Here is a 17,536-nt window from a genome sequence, read left to right on the forward strand (position 1 = left end):
GATCTAGAGGTTGAGAGTTATCATTTTCATTTGGTGGTGTTGCACTTTCTTGATTTTTCGTATTTCTGGTATCTTTCCTTTGGCGTTTAGTCATTGTGGCAGGGGATTTCATGGTCTACTTGTTCAACCCTAGTGTCTGGCTGGGACCCTGCAGGAAATTCCAATTCAGCATGATTGCTCTGGCCTGTTGGCCGGTGCTGGGCCTCTCTGGGCCATAGGGACTAGCCTGGGCTGGGAGTCCCACAGTGATGCTTGCCTGTTCTGGGGCAGGTGGCTTGTGGACTATGGGCCCAGAGGTTCTCGGGCCTCTCTGAGGAGTGGACAGATAGGCTGGGAGTCTTATGGAGTGGCACCTACCTGTTCCAGTGCAGGTGGCTTCCTGCCTGTGGGCCCAGCAGCTTTGGGCCTCTCTGGGCAGCATGGACTGGCCTCAGCTGGGGTTTCCATGGCATGGCATGTGCCTGCTCCAGCAGGGTGGTTCTGGGCCCTGTGGGCCTGACAGCTCTCAAGTATCTCTGAGTGGTGCAAACTGGCCTGGGCTGGGAGTCCTGCAGTGGTGCCTACCTGCTCTGGCATGGGTGGCTCTGGGCCCATGGGCCCAGTGGCTCTCGGGCCTCTCTGAGTGGCATGGACTGGCCTAACAGATTAGATCTGTATGATGAATAAATGAAATGGGATCAGTGTTAATTACAATATAGTCAATCAAAAAATTGAAACAGTAATACTTTTGACATCTTTAAGTAACCCATTTGATATAAACAAAACTAAACAGAAAATAAGATTTACTTTTTAGCAACATATATTAAAATTAATAAAACACACAAACATACAAACAAAGCCACATTCAATATGCATTCAGACATATGTGCATTTGTATTTTAAGGAGAACAGCTTGTGGGTTTTGCTTAATTAGGATCATAAATTTCAACTGTCATAATTTGTGATATTTGTGATTTAATTTTCGGACTAGTTCAGATTTATCCATATTCTGGAGATCATGGAAATAGCAAAAGCCATTTCTTCATAAGTATAAATTCCCCTCCACTCCTGGAATGAAACTATTTAACTGTACCATGAAATAAGCATTATATAAATAATTGCATACATGATGAATTGGATCAAAAAGCAAGACCCAACTACATGCTGTCTTCAAGAGACTCATCTCACCAGTAAAGATGCACACAGACTAATAGTGAAGGGATGGAAAAAATATACCATGCAAATGGAAACCAAAAATGAGCAAGAGTAGCTATTCTTGTATCAAGTAAAATAGACTTTAAACCAAAATCCACAAGAAGAGACAAAGAAGGCCACTATATAATGATAAAGGGATCAATGCAGCAAGAAGACATAACAATCATAAATGTACCTCTACCCAACACTGGAACATCTAGATATATTAAGCAAACACTAATAGACCTAAAGAAAGAGATATACCCCAATAGGATAATAGTGAGCAACCCGAACATCCACCCTGATCATAGTGCAGATCATCCAGGCAGCAAATCAACAGAGAAACACAGGACTTAACCTACACTTTAGACCAATTGGACATGGCAGGCATCTACAGGACATTTCACCAAACAACTATAGAATATGCATTCTTCTCATCAGCACACAGAAGTTTAGACAATAAAGACTACATGTTAGGTAACAAATCAAGTCTCAATAACTTTAAAATCATCAAAATCATCTCAAGTATCTTTTCAGACCACAATGGATTAAAATTAAAAGTTAATAACAGTGAAACTTGGGACTTTACGCAAATACACAGAGTATTCAACAGGTTTCTGAATGACCTATGGGTACAAAAAAAAAATTAAACAGGAAACCTAAAAATTTCTAGAAAACAATGCAAATGAGGACACATCATATCAAAACCTGTGGGATATTGAAAAGCAGTACTAAGAGTAAAGTTTATAGCAATAAGTGCTTACATTAAAAAAAAGATTTCAAGTAAACAACTTAACTCTACACCTAAAAGAAATAGACAAAAAAGAACAATTCAATCCCAAAGTTAGTAGAAGAAAAGAAATAGTTAAGGTTCGAGCAGAACTAAATAATGTAGAGACCCATAAAACAATACAAAAGATCAATAAAATAAAAATTTGTCTTTTTGAGAAGATAAACACAAGAGAAAAAGCATTAGCTAGGTTAACAGAAAAAAGAAGAGAGAAGACCCAAATATAAAAAATCAGAAGTGAAAAATGAGACATTACAACTGATTCCACAGAAATGCAAAGAATCATTAGAAACTATTATAAACAACTATATAACAACAAATTTGAAAACCTGAAGGAAATGGATAAATTTCTGGGCACATACAAGCTATCTAGACCGAACCAAGAAGACACAGAAAACCTGAACAGACCAACAACAAGCAATGAGATTGAAGCAGTAATCAGCAATCTCCCAACAAAGAAAACCCCAGGACCAGATGGCTCTACTGCTGAATTCTACTAAACCTTTAAAGAGGAATTAATACCAATTCTTTTCAAACTATTCCAAAAAATTGAAATAGAAGCCACTCTCCCAAACTCATTCAAGCATCACCTTGATACCAAAACCATAGATACAACAGCAACAAAAAAACTACAGAACAGTGTCTCTGATGAACATAGATGCAAAAATTCTCAATAATATACTAGCAATCAGAATACAGAAACACATCAAAAAAATTATACACTATGATCAAGTGGAATTTATCCCAGAAATGCAACGATGGTTCAAAATATGCAAGTCAATAAAGGTGATACATCACATCAACAAAATCAAGGACATAAAACATGATTATCTCAACCAATTCAGAAAAAGCATTTGACACTGTTCAACACCCCTTCATGATAAAGACTATCAACATATTAGGCAAGAAGGAAAGTATCTCAACCAAACTAATAGCCATCTATGGCAAGCCCATCACCATTATCATCCTGAATGGGGAAAAACTGAAGGCTTTTCCCTTAAGAATAGGAACAAGACAAGGATGCCCACTCTCACAACTACTATTTAGCATAGTACTGAATGTACTAGCAAGAGCAATCAGGCAAGAGAAATAAATAAAGAATATCCAATTTAAAAAAGATGATTATGAACTGTCCCTATTTGAAGATGACATGATCCTATATAGAGAAAAACTTAAAGACTGTATAAACCAGTTCTGGTTAATAATTACAGTAATGTTCCAGGACACAAAATTAACACTGAAAAAAGTCAGTTGCATTTATATTCTCCCATAATGAGCTAACAGAGAAATCAAGAAAGTGTGCCCATTTGCAGCAGTCAAGAAAAAAATAAAATACCTTGGAATCAATTTAACCAAAGAGGTGAAAGATCTCAACATTGAGAATGAAAACCTACTACTGAAAGAAATTAAAGAAGACACAAAAAGATGGAAAGACATTCCATGCTCTTGGATTGGAAGAATTAACATCGTGAAAATGTCCAAACTACCAAAAGCAATCTACAGATTCCAATGACATTCTTCACAGAAACAGAAAAAACAATCCTAACATTCATATGGAACAGCAAAAGATCTTGAATAGCCAAAGCAATCTTGAGCAAAATAAATAAATAAATAAATAAAGCTGGAGGCATAACACTACCTGACTTCAAATTATACCAGTGCGATATAGTAACCAAATCAGCATGTTAATAGCATAAAAATAGACACTCAGACCAGTGGAATGGAATAGCGAATCCAGAATACAACCCACATACTTACAGCCAACTGATCTTTGACAGAGGCAACAAAAACATACCTTGGGGAAAAGACAGCCTTTCAATAAGTGGTGCTGAGAAAATTGGATATACATATGCAGAAGAATGAAACTGGACCTGCAACTCTCACCATATGCTAAAATCAACTCAAAATGGATTAAAGAGTTAAGTATAAGACCTGAAACTCTAAAAGTATTAAGGGAAAATATAAGGGAAACACTTCAGGAACTAGAATTATGTAAAGACTTAATGAACAAGAGCCTAAAAACACAAGCGACAGAAGAAAAAATGAACAAATAGGACTATATCAAACTAACAATCTTCTGCATGGCAAAGGAAACAATCAGAAGAGTGAAGTGACACCCTACAGAGTGGGAGAAAATATTTGCAAACTATACTTTCAACAAGGGGTTAATATACAGAATATACAAGGAACTCAAGCAGTTAAACAGTAAAGATAATAATAATAATTTAATAATAAGAATAATCATCATCATCATCATCATCATCAAAGTAAAAATGAGCAAAGGAGCTGAATAGATATTTTTCTAAGGAACACATAGAAATGGCCAACAGGCACTTAAAACAATTCTGAACATCACTAATCACCAGGAAAATCCAAATGAAAACCACATTGAGACATCACCTCACCCCAGCTAAATTAGCTATAATAAAAATGATGGAGAATAACGAATGCTGATGAGGATGTGTAAAGAAGTGAATGCTCCTACACTGTTGGTGCCACTGTAAATTAGTACAACCACTATGGAAAACACTATGGAGGTTTCTCAAACAACTACAGGTCAAACTACTATATGATCCAGCTCTCCCACTTCCAGGTATGTACTCAAAGGAATGGAAATCATCATTGAAAAGGGATAACTGCACATCCTTGTTCATCACAGATCTATTTATGATAGCCAAGATACAGAACCAACTTAAGTGTCCATCAACAGACAAATGGATAAGGAAAATGTAGTATATACACACAATGGAAAACTACTTTGCCATGAAAAAATGAAATTCTGCCATTCGCAGCAACATGGATGAACTTGGAGAAAATTATGTTGAGTTGAATAAGTCAGGCACACAGGAAAAGATACCACATGTCCTTACTCATAAGTTTACGGTAAGAGTGAAAGAAGGAAGGAAAAAATGACCACAGTTGTGTGTTGCACTTGCAGAGGGAGAGAGCACATCTAGGGTTGTGGAGTGGGGGGAGCACGAGGGTGGTTGGGGATTAATTGGGGACTGGACACAGGGAATAATTGCAATTCATTTTAGTGAACATACTGATGTTATTGATCCAGCCATCACATCTTGGGCACAAGTGGTGATGCTTTGCACCCCATGAATATGCATAACCAATAAAATAATGAATAAATAAATAAATAATTGCATAAAAAGTTTTTTAAAATATTGAGAACAATATTTATTTCCTTTCTGGTAGGAATCATACAGTGTGTGGTAAACTATTTTCTTTTCCTATCTGCCATCATCAATAGCTGCCACTGTACCAATCTTTGGACAACGTGTACCTCATCCCATCACATCTTATCCATGCCTCATGTACTAGAATGTCAGAAAATGAATTCAGCTACTTTATGGCCATGTGCTTAGTCTTTGCTTCTCTGAATGACTAATGTTTATTTTAAGCATTAAAACATCATCAGAATTATTGGTTTCCTATATTAGGATTTATTATTTATTGTTCATTTCTATTTTTTTTTCATGGCTGCAAAACAGTAATACCTGCTTCACTAGTGTATCTATCAATTAATTTCTTTGTCTTTATTGATAACTCTGATAGACACCAAATCTGAAATAGATTTTCTGTGGTATATATTTATGGATATAGATGGACTTGTTTATAGATATAAGTATTTCTGTCTGTATGATAGGCTATATGTTCATTCATATAATATGGAAGAATACGACATAAAGAGTCAAGTTTCACAAAATTCCAGCTAGACAGAAAAAAATAAGTTCTACTGGTGTACAGTCAACCAGGAATCTGTAATTAACAATGATTTACTGAATCTTATTAAATGACTAAAAGAGAAGAGATCAAATGTTCACATCACAAAGAAATGATTAACCTTCTTAATGATGAATAATGATAAAAACACATTGTATACATGTATTGAAATGTAACTGTACCCCGTAGGTATGTACAATGTTTCAAAATTAATAAAAAATAAATGAAAGCTGTCTTCTTCAAAGTGAAAAAAAGAGAGGTGGAAAAAATAAAAATTATAGTTGACATTTTAGAAAATAATACAGGCATATTTTTACAGTTAGCTAGAAATGAATTCTCTTTTCAGGTTTTGACCAAATCAGTGTGCACATAGCCAAAAGATTTGTAATTCTAGATCTTCATTTGCTTACAAGATCATGGACATAGTTCAACACAAAAAGTCAGTGCAGACCACACAATTAGCATTCAAAAAGAGTTGGTATAGGAAATAGTAATTTGTTTTATTAAAGCAAAGTTTTGTTTAAAATATCAATTACTACAAATTTATATAGTATCTTTATTCATTTTTAATCATTATAACCAAATGGCTAATATTTTAACTTTACCTCAATTTTGAGGCAAAATGGTCTGTACAATCATTTTTCCACATTGATTATTACAATATTAATTTTTAATTAAAAAAATCCTCTTCTGAGGAACTGAAAATATCTATTTAACATTTTCTTTCCAGAGCACTCTTAATTTCCCTGTTCCTCAGGGATTGATGATAGGGTTAACCGGGAAGTTGGGGGGAGGCACCATAGATTGTAGCATGTCTATTAGGAGGGTTTGAATGGTCAATTTTTGTGAAGTGAAGCCCAAACAAAAAGTTTAGAAATTAGAAATAGAATAAAAGTAGTAATCTGGGGAGAACAGGTGGTGTGAACAGGGTTTTTTTCCAGACTTCCTCAGAATGCATGTTGAGCACAGTTGAGAAGATGTTAACAAATGAGGTCTATAAGATGACAAAGCAGAGTAAGACAATACAAATGCTTAGAGCAAGAGCCACAGACTCCAAAAACTGCAGGGGCTTGGATGACATTCTCATGACTTGAAACACATCACAGAAACACTGTTAGATCACATTAAACTCTGTGAAGGAATGTCTGGATTCTGTGTGAATAGGTGAATAAAAAAATAGACCAGCCCACTGGGACACAAGCCACCTGTGTGCACAGGTATAGGGTCACAGTGAGCCCATAGTGCAGAGGATGGCAAATGGCAACATAGCAGTCATAGGACACTACTACAATGATAAAGAACTTTGTGGATCCAAAGAAGATAAACAGGAAAGTCTGAAAGGCACACTCTTTGAGAGAATTCAATTTACTGCCTGTCAGAAAATTCAGAATTGCAAATGGCAGTATTTCATTCGTTTTTATCAGGCACAGAAAGAGAAATACCACATGTTCTCACTTATTGGTGGGAGCTAAAAATTAATATATAAATTCACACACACACACACACACACAAAACCGGGGGGGGGGGAGAAGATATAACAATCACAATTACTTGAAGTTGATACGACAAGCAAACAGAAAGGACACTATTGGGGGGGAGGGGGGGATGGAGAAGGGAGGGAGGTTTTGGTGATGCGGAGCAATAATCAGCCACAATGTATATCGACAAAATAAAATTTTAAAAAAAAAAAAAGAAAATTCAGAATTGGTTTGGGAACAGTAACTGAGATATAACCTAATTTTTTCAGGGATAAATTGCCAATAAAGAAGTACATAAAAAAGCCAAAATGAGCAAATATAATTGCATCGAATTTAAAGTTTCTGCACAGTAAGGGAATATCAATAAAGTAAAAAGACAACCTATGGAAGGAGAGAAAATATTTGCAAACCATAAGGGGTCTGCTAAGGGGTTAATCCAAAATATATAAGGGTTCAACAATAAGAAAACGAATAACACGATTAGAAATGGGGAAAGGACATAACTAGACGCGTTTTAAAGAACACATACAAATGGCCAATAGTTATTTATACGTAAAAATTTGACATTGCTGATTATCGAGGAAATCCTAATTAAAAGCACAGTGAGATATCACCTCACACCTGTAAAATGGTTTTTATAAAAAAAATAATGAGTATTGATGAGCATATGAAGACATGGGAACCCTTGTACACTGGTTGGTGGAAATATAAATAGGTACAGACACCATCAACAACAGTAACGAGTTTTCTCAAAAAATTAAAAGTATAACTTCCACATGATCAAACAGTTCCAATTCTGGGTACGTATTCAAAGTATGTAAAATCAGTATCTTGAGATTTTTGCACTCTCATGTTTATTTCAGCAGTGTTCAAAATAGCCAAGACATAAAATCAACCTAAGTGTACAATGATGGACAAATGGGTAAAGAAAATCTTACATATTTATACAGTGGAATACTATTTATCCATCAAAAAGAAGAAAGTCCTGCTATTTGTGACAACATAGATAAACATACAGGACATCATGTGATAATGAAGAAAGACAAATAATGCATCGTTTTAATTATATGTGAAATCTTAAAAAGTCTAATTTGGGGAAATAGAGAATAGAATGGTGGTTACCAGAGACTTGGAGGTGCGGGGCTTAGAAAGATGGTCAAAGGATAGAAAATTTCAGTTACACAGAAGGTCTGGACTAATTTCAAGTATTCTATTGTACATCATCATGATTATACTTAATAATCATATATTGTATATTTGAAAATTATTGGCAGTAGATTTTGTGTTCTCACCACACATAAAAAAAGACAATTATATGAGGTAATGCATATGTTAATTAACTTGTTTTAGCCATTTCACAATACACACATATATTAATGCATCATGCTATATAACAAATATATGATTTCTATTTTTCAATCAAAAAAAGGAAATTTATAAACTGAATAAAAATAATAAAATAAATTATATTTCTACACAAATACATGAATAATAAGGAAGAAAATAAGGAAACGATTCCATTGTCAAGAGAATCGAAAATAATAAAATATACAGTTTAGCAAAAGAAATACAAAACATACCCGAAAACCAGAATATATTGTTGAAATACACTAAATAATACACTAAATAATCGGAAAAACATTTCGTGTTCGTGGATTGGAATTCTTAATACTGATAGGATATAAATATTCCATAAAACTCATATACAGATTCAAATCAATCTCTACAAAATTCCAGCTTGCTTTTTTGCATAAATTAAAAAGCTAATTCTAAATTGTTTATGGAAATTCTAGGAACCAGGAATAGCCAAAAGCATCTTGTAAAATATAAATAAACTTTAGAGGTGTGCGCTTTCCAATTTAAACATTTGCTACAAAAATAATCAAGAGAATGTTGAACTGTCATAAGAATACACAAATATTTGTGGTTCCAAAGAAGCAGCTAATAAATGAAGACAATAGCATATTAATGTAAATACTAAAAAGTGCTTAATAAACTACTCATTATAATACTTATGTAAAAAATAATACATCAAGGCCAAAAACAGAGCATTCAGAAGTGGGTGAATTAATTCAAGCAAATTTATTACCTTCATAAAGGGTTTTCCCAAAGTAAAATGGGTCTAGATTGTTTGGTGACAGGAAAACTATAAACTCAGAAGAAGAAAAATCACCTGTATCCTTTCCTTTCTGTTCTAAAATTGTGGACTATAGCTAGAATAATGTCAATATTTAAAAGATAAAACTACAGAAGTAGTATAAAAAAGGACATCTTTGTATCTCGTGTGTTTATAAACTCTCTGTAACATATAATACCGGAAGATGCAGGAAAAATATTTTTAGTGTTAAGGTAAAAGCTATCTCTTCAAAGGACACATAGGCAAAGGTTATAATTTTAACTAAATGGAAAAACAGGGAATAGTTCCCCTTACTCCAATTTGATAAAAAGTTAATAATTGCTAATAAATGTGCACGCAGCAGTTCAAATTTAAAAAATATGGCCAGAAACCCAATAAAGATGAAACAAAGTATACTTTTAGAATGTCTGTAAGATAATTTTCTTATTTCTACTGATTATGACACTTAATTCACTAGCTATCTGAAAAATGCAATTGAGACAAAAAGGAGACACACTTTAATAAACATAAGATATCAACAATTAGAAACCTGGATTTGACTATGCTTTAGCAAAGATATGAAGTAAACATCATGCTTATGCTTTGCTGATGGTAGTATGAACAGACAAAGATATTTTTGAAAATGATACCATTTCATCAGTTGGGAGTTGTAACAGCTTAGGTGTTCCTGGATTCGGAAATTAATACAGGAAATGTAGTGATTGTTATGAGATGCAATGCAGTTTTGAGAAAAAATGAAAATGATTATACTGTCGCTGTACCATTTGAGTTAAACAAAACAAATGAAAATTAGCTTTACTTTATAGCAATATTTATTAAAATTAATGGAACGCACAAACACCTACACACAGATAACCACATTCAATATGAAATAAGCCTTATGTATTCATTATATTTAAAGTAGATATGCATGTGGGTTTTCCCCAGTTAGGGTCTCAAATGATGACTGTAATAGTTTGTTCACTTCAAGATTTAATTGTTAGACAAGTTCAAGGTTATCTGTATACTGGACATCTCGGAAACAGCAAAGTCTTTTATTCTAAGTATAAATTCCCCTCTATTTGATTGCAACTATTTAACCAAACACTGAAATAGTAATTACACAAACAATAATAGTATGGAGAGTTTTTAAGGAAATTAGAAAAAAAGAATTTTCTCTCTGATACAAAATATAGAGTGTATGTTAAGCTTTGTACTTGATTTATCTGCAATCATCATTGGCTTCTACTGTCCGGACTTTTGGATTCCTTTTACCTCACCCCATCAGATCCTATCCACGTCACATCACATGTGCAGGAATGTTAATGACTGAATTTAGTCAACTCACAGCAATGCTATTTTTTCTCTCTAAATAATTAATATTTATATTGAGTTAAAACTTTACCAGAAGTCCTTGTATTTGTTTCATATGTTGGACATTATTATATTTTTTTATCCCCACTTTTTTTTATGGCTACATAACAGTAACTTCTGATTCCCTAGTATGTTATACCAATTGTCTTCTTCTACTGACTGATAGTTTTATGATTTATGAAAAATCTGAAATAGATTTTATTTGTGTTATGGATATTGAGTAACCTATTTATATGTGGAAGTATTTCTCTAATTAGAAATACCACGGATTTTGTGTTCATTGTATATAAAATATAAATACATAGTCTCATTTTATATGCAGATTTTTGTGTTGTACATTTAAATGAATATATATACACATATATGCGTATATACAATGAAAGTTATGTTACCTTTTGAAAAAAATACATTACAGCATAATTTTGCAAGTAGCTGGTTAGGCATTTTTTATCCCAGCTTCAACAGCCAAATAGTGTACATGTGGAAAATGATTAATGTTTCTAGACCTTTATTTACTTACAACAATATGGGAAAGACAAAACAACACAAAAATTCGTTGTTTACTATAGAAATTGGCATTCAAAAAGAGTGGGAATAAAGAATAATTCATCTTATTCAAGCAAAGCTTTTCTTCAAATGATTAACTGTCCTATCTTCCTTATAGATACCCTATTTTAGCAAACAACTACATGACTAAAATTTTAATTTAATCTCAGTAAACAGTAGTATTTTTATGTGCTCACATTTTATCACTTTGATCACTTTCATTATTCCCAATCAAACAACAAAAACTCTTTTAGGCAAATGGAAAGATGTATTAAACATTCTGCCTAGAGCATTCTTAATTTCACTGTTCCTCAGGCTAAAGATGATGGGGTTGACAAAGGGGGGCACCATGGAGTAGAACATGGCTGTTAAGAGGGCTGGAATGGTTGATGCATTTGTAACTGGGCCCAATATAGCAAACAATCCAGAAAATGAAAATAGAATAAAAGTAGCTAACTGTGGGGAGCAGGTTGAGAGAGCTTTGTTTTGGGCTTCCACAGAATGCATGTGGAGCACAGTTGAAAATATTTTAACATATGAAGTCACTAAGATGACAAAGCAGAGTAAGACAATGCAAGCACTTACACCAAGGGCCACAGACTCTGAAAACTGAACAGCCCTGGATGAGATGTTCATGATTTGAGATACATCACAGAAATATTGATGGATCACATTGGACTCTGTGAAGGGAAATCTGAATAGGGTCCCAGTGTGCATAGCAGAATAGACCAGCCCACTGGTCCAAGATCCTCCAGCTAACTTTGTTCACAGGCAAGAAGTCATGGTGATCCTATAGTGCAGAGGGTGGCAAATAGCAACATAGCGGTCATAAGACATGACTACAAGGATAAAAAGCTCTGAAGATCCAAAGAAAATATATAGGAAAGTCTGAGTGGCACATTCTTTAAGAGAAATCAATTTACTGCCAGTCAGAAAATTTACCACAGATTTAGGAACAGTAACTGTGATGTAACCAAAATCTATGAGGGATAAATTCCCTATAAAGAAGTACATTGGGAAGTGAAGATGAGCGTCCCTCACTATGACAGTAATGGTCACTAGATTTCCAGCAACGGCTCCCAGATAAATCACTAAGAACAGCAGACCTTGTAAGACTTGGAGCTCCGGAGAGTTTGAGATATTCATGAGGAGGAATTCTGTAATGATGGTGAGGTTATCCATTTTTGCTTATATGCTCTGGTACCTATAGCAAGTGGATAAAGTGACAAGATGATGTTATAAACAAAATGGGGAGAGAGCAAAACTATCCTCATATAATATTCAAACTTGGATGTAAATTGTTTTACTGAATTTAAAGATGCATGCCTCGTATATAGTTGTTATGCAATGTAAAGTTTTTATTAATTGATATAAAAAAAGAATCAGGACATAAGAAAATACCAAAATGTTAATAACATTATAAGCTATCACTGTACCTTGGAAAATGTAGTTTTATCCTATGGTATTTAAAAAATAAAAATACAGTTATATAAAAAAATGAAAACAAGATAAAAATAATTGATGTACCTGAGGAATGAGACACAGATTCTCTCTTCCTGCCTTTCAGTAACTTTCACAGAGACATGCTGGTATGCATCTCAGTACCATTACCCTTTAGTGCTCTTCACTGAGCATTATCCAGAGAGCTCTATCCCAGAGGTATACTTTATTCCAAACCATATAAAGAAACATGCATTGGGCTTCTCTGTTTTGCTTGGTTATCTCTTTATTGAGGGCATCCTGTTACTTGTATCTCTAACAAGCCACAAGAGATGAAGTAGTTACAACTTCCTGAAAAGCTGAAGGTCCTTCCTCCTTGTTGTACATTGAAATTAATTAGACCATCAATAGTTTTTTGGGTTTTTTTTACAGATAACCTTAGGATTTTTTCAATTTGAAAGTGCCAATGATGGTTTTGCTGTCAATGGTGGCTCAATAATTAAATAAATGCATCAATAAAATGCATGTAAATAAGGTGAATCAAGAGAGAACCAATCTACTCACCTGTCATACCTAAACTAAATTAACCCAAAGTTTCTGAAACAGCCTCAAAGTCACCCATGTTAATGGTAATGGTTATAAAATAAATTTTAAAATTGGCAGCTACAGAATAGAAAAGGAAAATGTCTATTATGGCTCAAAGAAAGTTTCTTATCTAAATCTTAGAACAGTTCCTGATGTTCTTGATGGTTGACTCATGAAAGGTTTGTAATGAAAGATTATAGACAAATTCCTGAGATGTACTGAAAATTGTAATGAAGAAATGTGTTAAAATATTTGGGATAACTGAAGGTTAAAGAGCTCTGGTAGTCCTTCATCCCATGGGCAACATCACAAGAAACATCAGCACATATACTACATCGGCAAATATACTACTCAGTAAACATGACACATCAAAGAAACACTAAACTTCTGGCCACTGACCTAAAGAATTGGAGAACCACAAATTGCCCAAAAAAGAATTCAAAATAATTGTTCTAAAATCATCCAGTGAATGACAAGAAAAAATAGATTTTAAAAAAATAACAATATCATGAAAACAATACAAGAACAAATAAACTCAGCAAAGAGACTGAAATAATAAATAAGAACTAAGTGAAAATACGGAGCTGAAGTATCCAATGATTCAAATAAAGAATGCAATAGAGAGCTTCAAAAGCAGACCAGACTAAGCATTAGAAAGAAAAATAAATAGAAATAATATGCAAACTTAAAGGCAGATTATTTGAAATTATTCAATCAGTAGAGAAAAAAGGAAAAAGGAAAGACAAGAACAAAGAAACCTGCAAGATCTATGGGATACTATGGAGAGAACCAGCACTCACATAATGGGAAATTCAGCAGCAGAAGAGAGAGACAAAGGAACAGAAACCCTACTTAAAAAATAATGGCTGAAGACCTTACAACTTGGGGAAAGATATGACTACCCAGCTGAGAAATCTCCAATCAGATTTAACCCAAAGAAGAGTTCGCCAAGACACATTATAATTAAACTGTCAAAATTAAAAAGCAAAGAAATAATTTTGAGAGCAATAATCAAAAAAAAAAAAAAAAAAGGAGGAGGAGAAAAAGATGAAAAAAAAAGCAGCAGCAGCAGCAGCAACAGCAGCATATGACGTACAAGGGAACTTCAATAAGTGGATTTCTCAGGGAAATCCTTTTAGGTCAGGAGAGAGTGGGATGATATATTTAACATGCTAAAAGAAAAGAAAAAAAAGCCTGGAAACCAAGAATACTTTATCCAGAAAAGCTGTGCTTCTGAGAGGAGATGAAAAATAAAGACTTTCCCAGAAAACTTAAGCTGAGGGAATTCATGACTGCTGCCTTATGAGAAATGTTAAAGGAAGTTCTTTAGGCTGAAACAAAAGTCTGCTAATTAATAACATAAAAGCCCGTGAAAATAAAAAACTCATTGATAAAGGTAAACATATGGTAAAATTTAAAATATTCTAATACTGTAATGGTGATGTAAACATCATATTTAGCTACAGTAAAGCGTTAAAAAATTAAAGTAGCTATAGGTATATTAACATGTTAATGTATACATATTATAAAAGGATGTAACCTGTGACTTCCAAAGCAAAATGTGGGGAGGGGAGTAAATATGCAGAGCTTTTGTATGGAATGAAAGTTAAGTTTTATTAGTATAAAATAAACTGGTATAACAATATAATGTTTTATGTAAGTCTCATGGTAACTACAAAACAAAAACTTATACTAGGTACACAAAAGATAAAGGAAACAAGCCATACAACTGTGTAAAACCACCAATTCAGAAAGAAAATCAGTGAGAAAGGAAAAAAAAAGAACAAAGGATCTACAAAACAGTCATAAAACAACTAACCAACTGTCAATAGTAAATGCTTATGTATCAATAATTACTTGAAAGTAAATGGTCTAATTTTGACAATAAAAGACATAGACTGGCTAAATGGATTTTTTTTTTTTGTGACCGGTAAGGGGGTCACAACCCTCGGCATGGTATGGTCTGCATGACCCTCAGCCAGTGAGCACACTGGCCATCCCTACATAGGATTCGAACCCGTGGCTTTGGCACTACCAGTGCTGCACTCTCCCGAGTGAGCCGTGGGGCCGGCCCCTAAATGGATTTTTTTTAAAAAGGATTTAACTATTTGATGCCTGTTAGATACTCTCTTCACTTTTAAGAACACAAACCAGACTAAAAGGGATAAAAAAATATATTCTATGTAAATGCAAATCAAAAAAGATTAGGGATAACTATACTTAGACAAGATAGACTTTTAGCCAAAATCTGTCAGAAGAGACAAAGAAGGTCATTGTATAATGATTAATGGGTCAATTCATCAAGTAGATTTAACAATTGTAAATCTGTATGTGCCCAACATTAGAGGACCAAAACATATGAAACAAATATTAACAAATCTGAATGAAGAAATAGACAATAATACACTAATACAAAGGGTTTTTGATACTTTATTATCAACAATGGATAGATCATCCAGAGAGAGAATGAGTAAGAAAACTTTGAACCTGAACTACACTTTAGGCCAAATAAACCTTAGAGACATGCATAGAACATTCCACCAAATAGTATCAAAATACACGTTCTCTTCACATGTGCATGAAACATTGTCCAGCAGATGTAAGGCTACAAAATAAATAAATGGTGAAAAATGTTTGAAATAATGTAAAGTGTGTTTTCCAACCAATTGCATTAGATTAGAAATCAATAACAGGAGGAAAAGTGAAAATACAAAAATACATGGAAATTATACATGTTACTGAGAAACCAATGGGTGACAGAAAAAATATAGATAAAATTTTAAAATATGTTAAGACAAATGAAAATGACAACACAACACAACAATATTTATGTGATGCAACAACAATAGTTCTAATAGGAAAATTTATAGTAATAAATGCCTACATTAAAAAGAAAAAATCTCAAATAAACAATCTAACATGATAACTCAAGGAACTAGAAAAAACAAAAAACCCTCAATTTTAGCTTAAGGAAGAAAATAATAAAAACAGAGAAGAAATAAATCAAATAGAGAATAAAAACCTATAGATATGGTGTATCACATTTATTGTCTTGCATATGTGGAAGCACTCTTGCATCCCTGGGATGAATCCCACGTGATCAGGATGTATGACTTTTTTGATGTATTGCTGTATTCTGATCGCTAATATTTTATTGAGTATTTTTGTACCTATGTTCATCAAGGATTTTGGAAAAGTTTGAAGGGAATTGGTATTAATTCTTCTTTAAAGGTTTGATAGAATTCAGCTGTAAAGCCTTCTGGTCCCGGGCTTTTCTTTGCTGGAAGATTGCTGATTACTGCTTCAATCTCATTGCTTGTTATTGGTCTATTTAGGTTTTATATTTCTTCTTGCTTCAGTCTTGATTATTTGTATGTGTCCAGAAATTTATCCACTTCCCTCAGGCTTCTATAGTTGTTGGCATACAGTTGTTTATAATAATCTCTAATGATTGTTCATATTTCTGTGGTGTCACTTGTAATGTCTCCCTTTTCATTTCTGATTTTTATTTGGGTCTTCTGTCTTCTTCCTTTTTTCTTTTTTCTGTTAACCTAGCTAATGGTTTTTCTACTTTGTTTACCTTCTCAAAAACCAACTTTTTGTTTCATTGATCTTTTGTATCATATTTTGGGTCACTATTTCATTTAGTTCTCCTCTGGTCTTAATTATTTCTGTAAGTCTACTACTTTTAGGATTGGATGGTGGTTGTTTTTCTAGTTCTTTGGGGTGTAGCGTTAGGCTGTTTATTTGAAGTCTTTCTGTTCTTTTGATGGAAGTGTTTATTGCAAGAAATTCCCCTTTTAGTAGTGTTTTTGTAGTATCCCACAGGTTTTGGTATAATACACTTTTATTTTGATTAGTTTGAAGATATTTTTTGATTTCTTATTTAATTTCTTCTTGGGCCCATATGTCATTCTGAAGCCTGTTTAGTTTCCATGCATTTATATAGTTTCTAGAGTTCTGCTTATAATTGATTTTCAGTTTTAATCCATTTTGGACAGAAAAGATACTTGGAATGATTTTAAAGGGAGAAAATCTGCTGGGCTGCACTAAAATGGAGGGCAGCAACCATCGTTGGGGTGGGAGAGCTTATATGCCGCAAGGAAGGCTGACATAATCAGGGAAGGGTTTGGTGCTGACGTGGAAGATAAGGCTGGTAGATGCAATCAGGTGGAAGTTTGCACCCATGGGGAAGTAGAGGAGTTTCTATTTCTCAGAAACCACGAAGTTTCTCATAAGGGAAAGGCTGGCAGCTATTTTGTGCTTATTGTGTGCAAAATGGTGCCAGTCATGCCCAAGATC

The sequence above is a fragment of the Cynocephalus volans genome, chromosome 4 (assembly GCF_027409185.1).
Source record: "Cynocephalus volans isolate mCynVol1 chromosome 4, mCynVol1.pri, whole genome shotgun sequence".
Lineage (NCBI taxonomy): Eukaryota > Metazoa > Chordata > Mammalia > Dermoptera > Cynocephalidae > Cynocephalus > Cynocephalus volans.